Genomic DNA, 14,803 nt, shown 5'->3' with positions numbered 1-14,803 from the left:
CATTCCGGAACTTGCAGGAACAACGCTTGTGTGCTTCTCCGCAGCTGGATCTTCCTCCCGACAGGGCCAGCTCATTTGCCCTTGGCAGTTGGCACTTTGGGCCCTGATGTGTCTTTAGTGCATCTTCCTCACCCGAGTCTTCTGCATTGGACCCGCTGGTGACCTGTTGTGCTTCTGTTATGCGTCACTCTTTGTGTGATTTCTCATAGGTGGCTGCCTCATCCAGGGCACCAGCCAGGTTGAGGATCTTGTGTTTTGTCAGCTTCACCTGTAGCTTCTCATCCTGGAGACCCGCCACAAAACAGTCCAGAAAAACTTCATCTAGGCTAGCGAAGGTGCAGTCTAGGGCGAGGCGGCACAGCTCCACCAGAAATGTGGCGACAGGCTCACTGGTCTTTTGGTCCCATTTGTGGAATTCTAACCGCCTGTACATCTGCGTTGGCCGGGGTGAGAAGTGCTCTATAAGCTTCTCCGTGATGGCCTTGTAGGTGGCATCATTGTCGGTTAGCTTCACAGGCAACATCAGGTTCTCCACCAACTCCAGCGTGTCCTCTCTGCAGAGGCTGAGCAGTAGCTGTCTCTTCTTTAGCTCAATTGTGATGTCATGGTAGAGGAGGTGGAAGTTTAGCCTCTTCTCCCATCTCTCCCACCGCTCCGGTTGAATGGGATTGAACTCAGGACGGTGCCCATGTGGCCCGGGCACTGTGGCTTGGTCGGGGTTGGGCCTCGGAGGATCTATTGCTGGTGCAGCAGTGCCGGAGTTGCTGGATGTTTGGTCCTGACTCATCTCCAGTCCTGGCTTGATGATCTATGTCAGCAATGGTGATGCGATGCACGGAGCTGGTGCAGCTGATGTGAGGCATGGTGTGGTGCAGTACCAGTTGCTGGATCACCTACCAGGATCCCATCCTCGTTGCCACTATAATATAGTGAGTTCAAAGCATCGAGGAGATGAGGTAACAGTGATAACAGCTCTTAATTAGAAGCAGCATGGTGAGGGCCGCTCCAACAAGACTGGGAGAAAGGCTCTACTGGCCAAACCTATATACAACTCAGTTCCCGTGCAAGTGTGCCGTTGGTTCATTCAAACAGGCAGGGGACCTGTGATTGGAGTAGGGCAGCAGGTATTTGAATCCTACTGTCCATTGTTCCCCAGTCCCCAAGCTCTGCTTTCCTGGCTCCAATGAGCCTGGCAAGAATCTATACTTCAATCCTATACATAACAACCACTATGTAAGTATATCATAATAAATTATGGAAGCAGATGTTCTCCATATTACTATTTACACCAGGGATGGCCAAACCTGCTTAACTAAGAGCCACACAGAATAAGCATCAGATGTTTGAGAGCCACAAGTGAGAGCAGCTAGACTTGAATGTCAGATGTTTGAGAGATGGATGGATGGATGGAAGGAAGGAAGGAAGGAAGGAAGGAAGGAAGGAAGGAAGGAAGGAAGGAAGGAAGGAAGGAAGGAAGGAAGGAAGGAAGGAAGGAAGGAAGGAAATAGATGGGGAGGGAGAGAGGAGGGAAGAAAGCAACTTTAACTTTAAATGCACTCTCCAAGACACCAGCTGGCTTGGCTTGGAGAAGTGATTCAAAGAGAGTACTGCCTCTCCACATCGGCTAATGGAGAGTTGGGGGCTTTGAGAGTCACACAGTATGTGTGAAAGAGCCACATGTGGCTCCTAAGATGCAGTTTGGCCACCCCTGCTCTACACCTTCTTCCCCACAGCTATATTATCTACTCCAGTGGGAAACATCTACTCTACATGTAAGATAAAATAATGTTGTAACCGTTGACTAACATAGGTATACTCAGTATTTAGTCTATTATCTAGACAGTGATCTAGGAACTGGAAAGAATATTTTTCACACTATCAAGCCTCTTTGAAAGTTCAACCAGTCAACAGGAGCATATACTACACTTCTTCCCCTTTTGTTTACATCTCTGTTCTGCAACACAAAAAGTGAAACCACCTATGTTCCTGAGCCATCTCCAACAATCCCTGAAATTCCATGAACAGAAAGTGTCTTTGCAGAATGTGTTCTCACATCTGTAAAAAATCAAGGATGCAGGGGTTGGCAACCTTTCAGTGTTCTTTGTCATCTCAACAGAGCAGGGCAGCAGCTTCAGGCTGATTGGCACCTCCATCTCCACAAGTGGATCCTCTGAGTGTAGTTTTTCTGCAATGTGAAGCCACACTTAGTTATGATATCACAGTCCTCCATCTGGAATTCCTTTCCTTTCCTTTTGTACCCTAAGAAGCTCATCGAATCACAAATATTGAGCAGCAGAAGACACTTCTTTCTTATTATCTGGAGCTCTACATTCCAAGAAAGTGATCTTGTTTTTGCTATGATGCAACCTGACAACTAGAAAGGATCATGACCACCATTGTGAGTCATATATCGTGCTGTCCACATCTAATGTCCTTGATGCAGTTTTTGAACCATAACAAAACTTTTGTGTTGCCTGTTTCTTCCATTCTTTACCAGCTTCATCAGGGTGGAAAGAGTCCAGTTGTGTTCATATCTTCTGGCAGCAATCATGCTGGTTACTTCTCTGTTGTAGTTTGTAGCATGACCCAATAATGAAAAGGAATCAAGCCTATTTAGTTTCTGTCCTCCCACATATTATCTTTTTCAGTCCATCCTTCAAAATCTGTGTTGCTGTTTCCAGTAAGCCATTAGAAACTGGGTGATATGGTGCAACTCTTATATGATTCATATCATCTTTCTTCATGAATTTTAAGGAAATGGTACCTGTGAACGAAGTCCCATTGTTACAGCTATCACAGGCAACCCAAAGGTGGAAAATGTGTACAGCATGTGTGCAATGCCAGGATGTGATTCATATAGCAACATCAGCACTGCAGACTGAGTCTGATGTGGTATAACTACTCAGAACCCCAATAACAGGCATCAGTTCTGGATTCTTAAAGATACCTTATGTTACTGTTTAAAACAATTTATTATAATGTAATGTATTGTAGTAGCATATTATCATTTGTTATTAAAAATTAATACACATACATAACATTTTCTCCACCCCACCCCCCTTTTGGTGACCCTCGGCAGTGCCAACCATCTTAACAAACAACTCCCTATTACTATTTTATTTAATTTGTTATAAGGTAATAAACTCTATCTACTAAAGAATCTTTCTTCATAGAAAAGCAATAAAAAATACCAAAAGCTATAATTGTAGTCCATCTTCATAATAGTCCTTCTTATTTATTCACAAAGAAATGAAAAAGTATAATCCAATAGTCCCATTTTTTAAACTGTAACCCATATATAGTTTCTTTAAAAATTGTCAAAGATCACCAAATGTCCTTTACGTTCCATTGTTTTTAATATACTTTTGAAACTTTCCCCATTCATTTTTAAACTTCTCTAGATCTTGTTCTTTTAAGATTCTTGTAAGTTTGTCCATTTCACTCCAATGCATAACTTTTAAAGTCCATTCCCACATTTCTGGTATTTTGTCTTGTTTCCACATTTGCACGTATAATGTCCTTGCAGCTGAAAGCATATACTAAATTATCGTTCTTTCTTGTTTTTGAAATGTTTCCATTTGTAATCCCAACCAAAAGGCGTCTGGTGTCTTTTTAATATTATATCCCAAAACTTTCGAAATCTCTTGCTGAATCATCTGCCAAAATTGTTTTGCCTTTTCACAAGTCCACCACTTATAGTAGAAAGATCCTTCATGGCGTTTACATTTCCAACATCTATCCAATACCTGATTACTCATTTTTGCCAATTTCTTAAGTCATGTACCACCTATATAACGTTTTGAAACAATTTTCTTTAATGTTATAACATGTAGATATTTCCTTAGAGTTCTTCCATAAATATTCCCATGACTCCATCTGTATTTCCTTATTTATATTTATTGCCCATTTTATCATTTGTGATTTAACTACTTCATCTTCCATAGACCATTTCAATAATAGTTTATATGTCTTTGAAATCAGCTTTTCATTTTCACCAAACAGCATTTTCTCCCGTTCAGTTTGTTCTTGATGTCCTGTTCAAGCAAGCTCTTTATTTGTTGCAATTGAAACCAATTATATTTATTTTGTATTTCTTCAGCTGATTTCAGTTCCACCTTTCCTCCTTGAATTTTTAGAAGTTGTTTATATGATTACCCCTTCTCTTCTTTAATATCTTAAAGATACCTTATGTTGATAAAAGGGCTTCAGATCTGTACCTGCCCTCCCAGTCCATCAATTTGTAACTATTCTTCATTGCATGGGTCACTGTAACTAAGTCCTGAGGCATCCAGGATCACTCCCAGGCTCTTCACCTTCTGAACTGGCACAAGTTGTGCAGCATCAGGCTGGGAGCCTGATACCCAATTCCACTCCACCTGGTTCAGGTACAGGACCTCTTTGCTGGCCCCTGGCTATATAGGGCTTTACAGGTAAGTACCAACACCTTGAAAAAGATCTGGTACTCAATAGGCAGCCAAAGCAGTTAATGCAGCACAGGGTAGATATGTGTTCACACAGAAAACCAAGTCAACATCTATGCTGCTGCATTCTGCATCAATTACAGTTTCCAGAGCAGAGTCAAGGGCAGCCCCACATAGAGTTACAATGGTCCAACCTGGAAGTGATCAATGCATGGGTCACTGTACCCAGAGCACAGGGGGTGAGATATGGGACCTGATTTGTCTCAGATGGAAGAAGGCAGACCTGGCAATGGACCTTTGTCCATTAACAATAACTTCCTCTAGCATTTGGTTTTCTGGGATGCTTTTTGTTTTGTTTAAACTTTAACTTTTTTTGTTTAACTTTTAAAATTATTATTGTATGGATTTTTTTAATACTCTGATTATTGTTTTTAATTTGTTGTACCCCACCTATGCAAGGGAGAATGGGTTAGAAATCTATCAAATAAACAAATAAACATGGTGACAAAATCTCTACTTTCAGAATAATCTTCCTTGCCTGCAACTTGATTAACCTCTTTCTTGCAGCTTTCCTGCCCTTTTCTTTATTTGTTTTTATGACACACCTTAGCTAGATGGCCCTGTTTTGGGCATATCCAGCACTTGCTATCCCTATAGAGGCATTACTTTTCCTTTGGCAGTTCCTTTTTAGCTATCACAGTTTTAGACAATATAAGCACCTGGGCATCCCCAGATGGTTTAGATGTCTCTTGAAATTCTAAAGTGTGCTGAGTTGCCATCTCCATGCCTTGTGCAATGTTCAGAACTTTTAAAAAGTCTAGACTGGATACCTCTCACCATTAATGCTACAGACCAGCCTGTCCCTTGGTATAGCATTCAAAGTATCTCCAAAGCTACAATGGTCTGGAAGGTGGCACAGTTCTGCTACAGAAATAGCTACTGGTGTTCCATATGGATGCGAGAGACTGTTAAATTTAAAGCATTGTACAATCTCTGGTGGTTTGGGGGTTGTAATGATTTGAGACATTCCATTCCTCAAAGGATTTGGCATTATGCCTTTCAGATACTACCAGACTTCTAAGTAAGCCATAAACCTTTGCTCCACAAATACTCAATAAAATGGCATGCTTTTAGTTTTCATTATTAATATGGTCATCATTAATACTGGGAGAGCCTATTGCCGTACTGGACCCAATCCTCCTGATCAACATCAGACTCTATAGTTCCAGGTGAGGCTGTTGCAGCCAGATTATCCTCATTATCTATGTAAAGTTTGGAGTCCACATCAGCAGGTCATGAGTACAAATCTGTTTTCCTCTAACTGCAGCAGACAAAGCATCAGACAGGTATCCATTATGGAATTAGACTTGAATTAACCTCACCTTCCTTGGGAGCATAAAGTATTTGCCACTTGACCCTTAGGTGGGAGTAAACTCTTCCAAAGTTTACACTTCTAATTGTAATTTAATTTTAAAATGCACTATGCCACTTACACTGGTACTCAATAGTACTATTGAGTACTATTATTGACAAAAATCGACATTTAGATGTTTGTTACCAATAAAGTTAAAAGAGAGAGACAACATCACACTGTTGAATGCCTTTTTTCTGCAGATAGGTTCAGGTGGGGTAGCCATGTTGGTCTGAAGCAGCAGAACAAAGTTTGAGTCCAGTGATTTTTTGCAATTTGTTTTTTCACCATTTTTTACATGTGAAAAGGTAAGACAACTTTTTACCATGGAAGACTGGATTATTAGGGTTTTGATAAAATTAGCCTGGGGCCTTAACCTGTTCCATGGGCCACTAATTGACTAACTCTGGGATAGATGATCAATAAATGTGGTTCTCTGAAAGACAGCTGGGCTAAAATCAGTGTGAACCAATAATCCCCATAGGATTAAACTCACACAAGATTTGTCCCATATTGTTTTATGGAATTACTTTTCAGTAACTGGTTGAAGAATTTCAACCAAAGTCTCAGGTGTTTGTGGCATGCCCTCATACATTTCCCCCCCTCCTGGAACTTCTTTAACTAAAACTTTCATATCAAACTCTTGTCTGAACAAACCTCTCACGGTAAAATGTTTACCTTCAATGACATGCACTATTATTTCATGATTATTTTAAAATACACTTTAAGAGTTTTACATGTTAACCAGCTACTAAGAATGCCTTAATAGAGAAACTAATTTTTGTTCGAGGTGTCTTGACAATTTGAATTTTATATGCATGCATTATGTTTTCTTAAAATGGGGAAATTATGCATCTGAAGGAATCTGTCTAGAATAATGGGGTTCTATAGAGGTTACTTTAATCACATTCACCAGCAGTTATAGCTGTTTTACATCTTATTTGCAACAAAAGGGAACTCTAATTATCTTCAAAAAAAGCACAAAATGGTGTGCTTTGCTGCCGATGCAATGTTGACTTGTGAATGCTGCTGATAGGAGCTGACAACTAAATACATGTCACACTTTTCAGAAATCAGTGATGTTGACAGGATAACCCTCTTTTGTGACCTAGAGACCAGGGATGGGGTATATATTTGCTTGTTAAGTAGAAACAATTTACAGTTTTCACAAGAAAAAATAATAATGCCACTATAGATGTGCTATTGATTATTTTTTCAGTTACTCCTGTTCCATCGTGGCTTGGAAGGGCCTTGCTGTAAATTAGATTTAATGCATACATCTTCAAAGCACAGAGTGTATGATCTTCTAAATAACATTCTTGTGTGTATTTTCTTCATGTTGATTTCAGATGGTACAATATGTATCTTCTAGACTGATGATAGATGATGGATGATCGATTAGACAGACGATAGATAGATAGATAGATAGATAGATAGATAGATAGATAGATAGATAGATAGATAGATGATAGATAGATAGATAGATAGATAGATAGATAGATAGATAGATAGATAGATAGATAGATAGTTTCTTTCTCTACATCTGTTTTGGCAGTCAATTTGTTGCAGACCTAGATCAAATTACATCTCCCCTATGATGCCCACTGGGTGGCCCTGAGTAAGCTAGGTTCAGGGTAGATGTGACAATGCAGCTGTATGTATTTGATTGATGTGCATGCCTCAATTGTGCAAGAGTTGGTGTTTATACCTTGCTTTTCACTATCCAAAGGAGTCTCAGAGTGGCTTACAATTGCCGTCCCTTCCCTTCCCCCCACCAGACACCCTGTGAGCTAGGTGGGGTTGAGAGAGCTCTGAGACAACTGTGATTGGCCCAAGGCCACCCAGCTGGCTTCACAGAGATAAGTGGGGATTCAAACCCACTTCTCTACATGAAGCTGCTCTTAACCATCACACCACATTGACGTCATAACAAAATCAAAACAAAACCTAGTAGGCCCTGGTGTACGAGGATTTAACTAGCCACTACCCCACAAACCTAATTTTTAGCCATTTGCTATTCCTCAGCTTAATGTACTTCAGAGGATGGGCTCTACTTTTGCATGAAAGGAGCACTTGAATAAGGAGAGCCCAAGTCTTTCCTTTCCTTCAGTGTAAATTGCTCTGCTCCATTGTTTGAAGTACTTTTCTCTCAGTTCAGCTTTGACCCTAGAATGTGCCCAAAGTTCTTATACAATGAGGTAAGGATGAGAAAGGGGGCTTTCACACATGCAGTTCATGTAAAAACAGATCTTTCCTATTTTTATTTAAACATTTATTTCTGCATTTGCACTTGAGGTATTTCATAGCAGTATAAATACAATAATCATGACAATATCAAATAATACTAGTATAACAGACTTTTAACATTTAAGCTAAAATAAAAGCAATAGTTAAAACTGAATAGCAGCAGTTTAAGGTAGCAACTAAAAAAAATCAAAGTGACAATTAAAACAGCAACAAAATCATAATTTAACCAGCAGTGAAGTTATAACCATGAGTAAAATAGTAGATAGTTAAAAACCCAATTCATCGGAACAACATAAAATGTTGCTTAAAAACCTGAAGGAATAAATATGTGTCTACATTATTTATTTGATCCAATTTTTTATCCCAAGAGTTTAGAGTGGTGTATGATGGATGAATCAGCCTTATACTGAATCAGGCCATTGTTCCATCAAAGTCAGCATTGTCTACTCTGACAACAGCTCTCCAGGATCTCAAGTCTCATGGTTTCACATCAACTACTACTATTTGATCCTTTCAGCTGAAGATACCAAGGACTTAAGGGACTTAGAATTAGGGAATTCTAAGGGAATCAGATACTTTACTGCTGAGTCAAGATCCCTCCCTGCATATGGATCTGTCTCCTGTTTTATTCTAACAACAACACTGTGAAGTAGGTTAAGCTGAGACACAGCAACTGGCCAAAGATTAGGTTTGTTGTGTAGTGGCTAGTTGAATCCTAGTATGCCATGGCCTAGTCAAATGATTTTGTTATGATAGCATGCTGCCTCTCATCTTTATTCTTTTTCAATACTACTCAAATGGATACATTTAAGAAACTGAATGGAATATTCTCTTCACCCCAACCTTCTCCTAAACCCAATCTATGAAATACAGTTAAACCAGGGGTGTCAAAGTTATGGTCCACAAGCCGCAATCAGCCTACCCAGGGATTTAATCAGGTCCACAGCTCTTGTCTTCCCCCACCCCGCCCCTTCTATACTCACCCTTTGAAGCTCGGAAGCTACCAAAGTTTCCAGCTCCTTCTGCCTTGTCTTTGCTGCCTTCAGCAGCAAGCTCTGCTGGGCTTGCAAAGCTGCAAATAAAATGCAGAACAGATTTTTCATTAAAGTCTCTGCACCTAGACCATCCCCAGGTGGAGGCAGGAGATCCCCCTGTTTGGAGGTCCTCCCCCCACCTGAGAATTATCAGAAAGTGTGTGTGGGGGGGAGGAAATGTCTGCTGGGCTCTCCATTATCCCCTAAGGAGACCGGTTTGCATAGGGTAAAATGGAGAACCAATCCATGGGTATTTGGGGCTTGTGGGGGGGAGCTGTTTTTTTGAGGTAGAGGCACCAAATTTTCAGCATAGCATCTGGTGCCTCTCCTCAAAAACATATGACAGGAAGCCATAAGCCCCTTTCTCTATACATTAATGTGTGAATGAGGACATAAGTTCGACATCTGAGAATTTAAGTTTCAATTGGAATTTCCAGGACACATCTACTTGAGAGTAGCTGGGATGGAGCTGTAAACAGCGTAACAGTACTCTGGATAAAATGATACAATATAGTATGAGAACTCTTGTCATTTTTTCATATTTAAATTAGCATGAATTTTTATTTTATTTATTATTACTATTTATGTTTTAGGAATGTCAAGAAATCAGTATATCTCTTTGACATAAAGAAAGCATAATAAGAAAGTCTGTACATATATTGTCATTATGATGAAAAAGTATAGTATGTGGGCCATAGGACATCTACATTTCATATTATCACATGATTATAAAGAACCAGTGATTCCCATCCTAAATGCCTGAGAAAGAAAGAAAAAGAGAGAAATGTCCTAGTTATTTTTTAAAAAAATCTTTCCTATTGTCTTGGCATTTGAAATTTCATTTCATTTCAACATCATACACTGCTTTGAAGACAAAGTCACATCCCTTTAGTCCTTAACACAAGAGTAAAGAAGACATTTAGATAGGTTTTTCTGTACTTTGAAAAGAAGTTAATATTTTGGAATTTGAAAGAGCATAAATAAATTTATTTGAATTTGCAGACACAGATCTGTTGTATTTGCTCAAAGCCTATTTCTCAGACTGCAGAATATAATCACCATCCACATCCATGATCACATCTCTGGATAGTCTTGTCACCACTAGCTAATCTCTATTCCAGAATATGAGTTTGGGGGAGGGCTATTTTGCCCATTTGCAATAGATTCAAGTGCCCTTAATTCATGTTTATTAATTTGATTCACAATGATTCATATCTAATATTTGTGTTTGGAGAGCTTGGGCATGATAAAAGCATTGCGAGAACAGATAGGTAATAAAAAAGGTTGAAACAAAGAAAAAGAAAGTAAAATATAACTATGTGCATAGTAAAAAAAAAAAAAAAGTAAAGGTAATCTTGTGCAAGCACCAGTCATTTCCGACTCTGGGGTGATGTTGCTTTCACAACGTTTTCATGGCAGACTTTTTACAGGGTGGTTTGCCATTACCTTCCCCAGTGCAAAGTAAAAATGTACAAAATATCATATATGATTTAATAATATATCCAGAAGTGCTAAACTATCATTTAAAAAAAACAGTCCTGTGATTCAGCATATAAATACCTAATTGCAATGTAAAGACAAATGTCTGTCTACATAAACAGAATCTTAAAAGTACATGTTGTCTCCATATGCAAGAACCAATATCAATTAGGTTTGGGTGCCAGGCCTTCCTCACTGGTATAATTCAACCTGAGCAATCCATTAATTTAATAAAAATATAAAACCAATCATACACAAAATGGGCCTTATTCATGCAAAGATGTTCATCTGTGGAGTAAGTGGTGTCAAATTTTCTTGTGATACAACATGGGCAACTCAATAAGATGTAAAATATTTTCTTTGCCCATGGATCTTCTGAAATCCAATCTGAAATGCTCAAAGCTTCAATGAAGTGCTCAGGTATAGCGATGGGCACAAACTGGCTTGTGAATTTTGACTAATTTGTGAACTGAAGTTTGTGAACTGAAGTCTGGCCACAAACTTGGTTTGCCAGGTCACCTGGAAGCGACATCATTGCATCAGGGACAGTTGTTACAATTCCTCTTCTACATCTGATTAACCCAGGAATAAGATAACTTGTGACTTCAGAACTCCAGAAAAAACAGGTCCACTATCCACAGTTTAGGTAAAAGTGGCAGCATATATAAATCCAACAGACTAACATGTATCCTAGGTAAAGTCCATGTTTCCAGTCTTCATCAGAGTTAAAAATATTATAACTTCATATCCAGAGCCACAATGTTTAAACAAAAATCACATTACTTCCTAAAAGAAGGAGCAATTTGCTTCACACTTGAAAGGTTTGATAGTAGCTGTTGTAATAACTAATGAATCCATTAGAGGAGGGCAGGACATAAATTTGATTAAATAAATGGACAGACAGACAGACAGGGACAAGGACACAGACAGACAGACAGACAGACAGACAGACAGACAGACAGACAGACAGACAGACAGACAGACAGACAGACAGACAGACAGACAGACAGATAGATAGATAGATAGATAGATAGATAGATAGATAGATAGATAGATAGATAGATAGATAGATAGATAGATAGATAGATAGATAGATAGATAGATAGATTGATTTTCTTATGGAATAACAGCATGTCTTTGGCTTGGACTTCGATTTCATGTGATTTTGATGCTTGTTTTCTTCTCTAACATGTATTTATGCCTTATTTTGATGTATGCATACTGTTGATAAAATAATTTTTAAAATATACAAACAACATAACTGAGTTCTGGTAATTTTTAAAAAAGATATTTATAGTTCATTAATAATTTCCATTTTATATTAAATTGGATTATCATTTATACATGGTGTTTTTGTGTTTGCTCAGTGTTCTGTTCACTGTGTTTCCCTCTATCTTTGCCTCTACTTCCAAGTTAGCAACCCAAGGAGGTTTGAGATTAAGTGATTTGCCTAAACCCATCTAGTTTTCAGGAATTTGGATTACGATCCTCCCTGATTGCAGCTCATTCAGTGAGCCATCCTCTGTGAATGAATGCACATGCTACAGAGAGGCTCATTTTTTGCTTGGTGGAAGTATTCATATTAATAGATAAGTTACAGAATAAAGTTATTTGTTTGGTACCTTTTGTATCCATCCCATGAACCATCAGCACCTTTTGTACCGATCTCATGGACCATTCTAAAATTATTTAAAATATTTCTAAGCTATTGGCAACCTTCTTAAGTAGGGATGCCAACCTGGAGATATCCTTGAAAGGCATAGATTTCCATCCATGGTATAGAGTTCATTTCCTCTACAGAAAATGGCTTCTTTGTGGCATTAAACCCCACTGAGGTCCTTCCCCTCCCAATGACACTATATCCCAGCTTCATCCCCAAATCCCCAGGAATTTTCTAACCCAGAGTTTCCAACCCTGTTCTCAAAACAGACAATGCTTATGTTGTAGCATTTCTCTGAGAGAACCTACATTTTTATTTATTTAATTTATTTTTGTATTTATATCCCGCCCTCCCCACCGAAGCAGGCTCAGGGCGGCTAAAAAAGCATTGAGCTCCAGATTTAGAATTTGCCACAATTTGGATGCTAAATTTGAATTATGGAAAGCTTCAGGCTAGTGAGCCTAACTGTATTGAACAACCAAGCAGCAATGCACAAGAATGCAACATTTCACACCAAAGCCCTAAACAAGGACTTCTGTTCCTTGTTAGTAATTCATTATGAATGAATACACATATCCAATCCAAGACACTTGTGTGTTGAACTGTTTCTCAGTGTACAGTAATGCCAACTGGAGAGGAGAGTAAATCAATTATTATCCACAGCTATGGTTTTATGAGATTGCAAATAGTAGATCCGAGTCAATCAAACTCAAATTTTATTCAAAAGAGTAACCAAGTGTTTATGCCATTAGGCAAGAGTTGCTGCTTCATTAATTATCAACTTGGCACTCTGGCCAACAGTGGTGACAGAAGAATACAGCATGAACATGTCTTCGTGAAGCATTCTTCATAGCTGCAGTTGTTTCATTAAAGAAATGCTCCCTGTCAAATCATTAGGGCTCTTTTCCAAGCTCTGTTTAGGGCTGTGCACTCATCAGACCCTCTTTTATTTTCACAACTTGATGGTGTACAATGACTTCTAAATGCCGATTGCTTGTTCAGGGCTAAAGCTGTTGGTTTCTTCAGTTACAGTGCTCTGAGCAATAGCAACACTCATTCTCCCCCCCCCCACCCCTTTCAGTCATTTTACTCCCTTGCCTTTCAGGGTCACAGCTAGTATGGTGAAGCTATTTGCAGTCTCAGTGGAGAAGCATATGTGTGTGATGGATACACTTATTTCTCAGAGCAATAAGCTGCCTTTGAAGAATGCTTCAATTGTGAGTTAACCAGCATAGCATAGCTGTGACAGCATTTCCCAATTGGCAGATCAATATATCTTAAAATATAGAAAACAAAGGATTGTTGGCACAGGTGAGGTGACTAGTTGCTTATGCCTAGACATCCATGGTTAAGACAGCAAACTTAAACATATATACTCAGAATTCTTCTCAGGTCTATTGAGTAGAGATCACTCCACGGAACAAGACTTCAATTGTTTTGAACTGTCTGTTGTAGCTTTCTTGACTTTGCTCATAATACATGCAGGTATCCTCTTAGATTTGGTCATACCTTTCCTAATCTGTGGTATACATTCTATCTGAGTTCCCATCACTGTGTATTTAAAAAAAATGTCCATGCACCCTGAATAGATTTGACCTTCATTACTTTCCCTTTCAGGTTTCCTTGGCCAGCCTAATCCCCTCATTTTGAATGTGGTCACATTGCACTTTCTGCACAATTTCTGTAAAAGTTAAATTTAATAATTCTGAGATCACTTTTGAGGGTTGCAATGATGTTTGGAAAACCATTTAACAACCTTTTTAATTACTTAAAACATTTATAAAACTTAAAACATGCCACCTTTCCATCTAAATAGGGTCTCCAAGGTGGTGAACAACAGGCCACCAAAAGCCAGTTGCTGGGCAATGTCAGAACAACAAATGGCAAAGCCAGCAACGAGCTAGAGTTTCCAAACCTGAGACCACTTAACTTACACTCCCTATCATGGGTACAGCAGAAGGAAGCAACAGCTGCTCTGTTGGCAAGAGTCAGGACAGTCCTCCAAAGCAGCTTGGGGATGAAGACCTTCCCATAACTAATGCCTATCTCAGCTGGAAGGGAAACAAACAGGGCAGATTCTAAGAATGTTGCAGTGGAGCCCAGACTTAAACAACAATGATTAAAGAAGTGGAGCAGAACATAAGAACATAAGAGAAGCCATGTTGGATCAGGCCAATGGCCCATCCAGTCCAACACTCTGTGTCACACAGTGGCAAAAAAATTTTATACATACACACACACTGTGGCTAATAGCCACTGATGGACCTCTGCTCCATATTTTTATCTAAACCCCTCTTGAAGGTGGCTATGCTTGTGGCGGCCACCACGTCCTGTGGCAGTGAATTCCACATGTTAATCACCCTTTGGGTGAAGAAGTACTTCCTTTTATCCGTTTTAACCTGGCTGCTCAGCAATTTCATCGAATGCCCACGAGTTCTTGTATTGTGAGAAAGGGAGAAAAGTACTTCTTTCTCTACTTTCTCCATCCCATGCATTATTTTGTAAACCTCTTATCATGTCACCCCGCAGTCGACGTTTCTCCAAGCTAAAG

This window comes from Heteronotia binoei, chromosome 21 (genome assembly GCF_032191835.1).
Source record: "Heteronotia binoei isolate CCM8104 ecotype False Entrance Well chromosome 21, APGP_CSIRO_Hbin_v1, whole genome shotgun sequence".
Taxonomy (NCBI): Eukaryota; Metazoa; Chordata; class Lepidosauria; order Squamata; family Gekkonidae; genus Heteronotia; species Heteronotia binoei.
Note: the sequence above shows the minus strand (reverse complement) of the source record.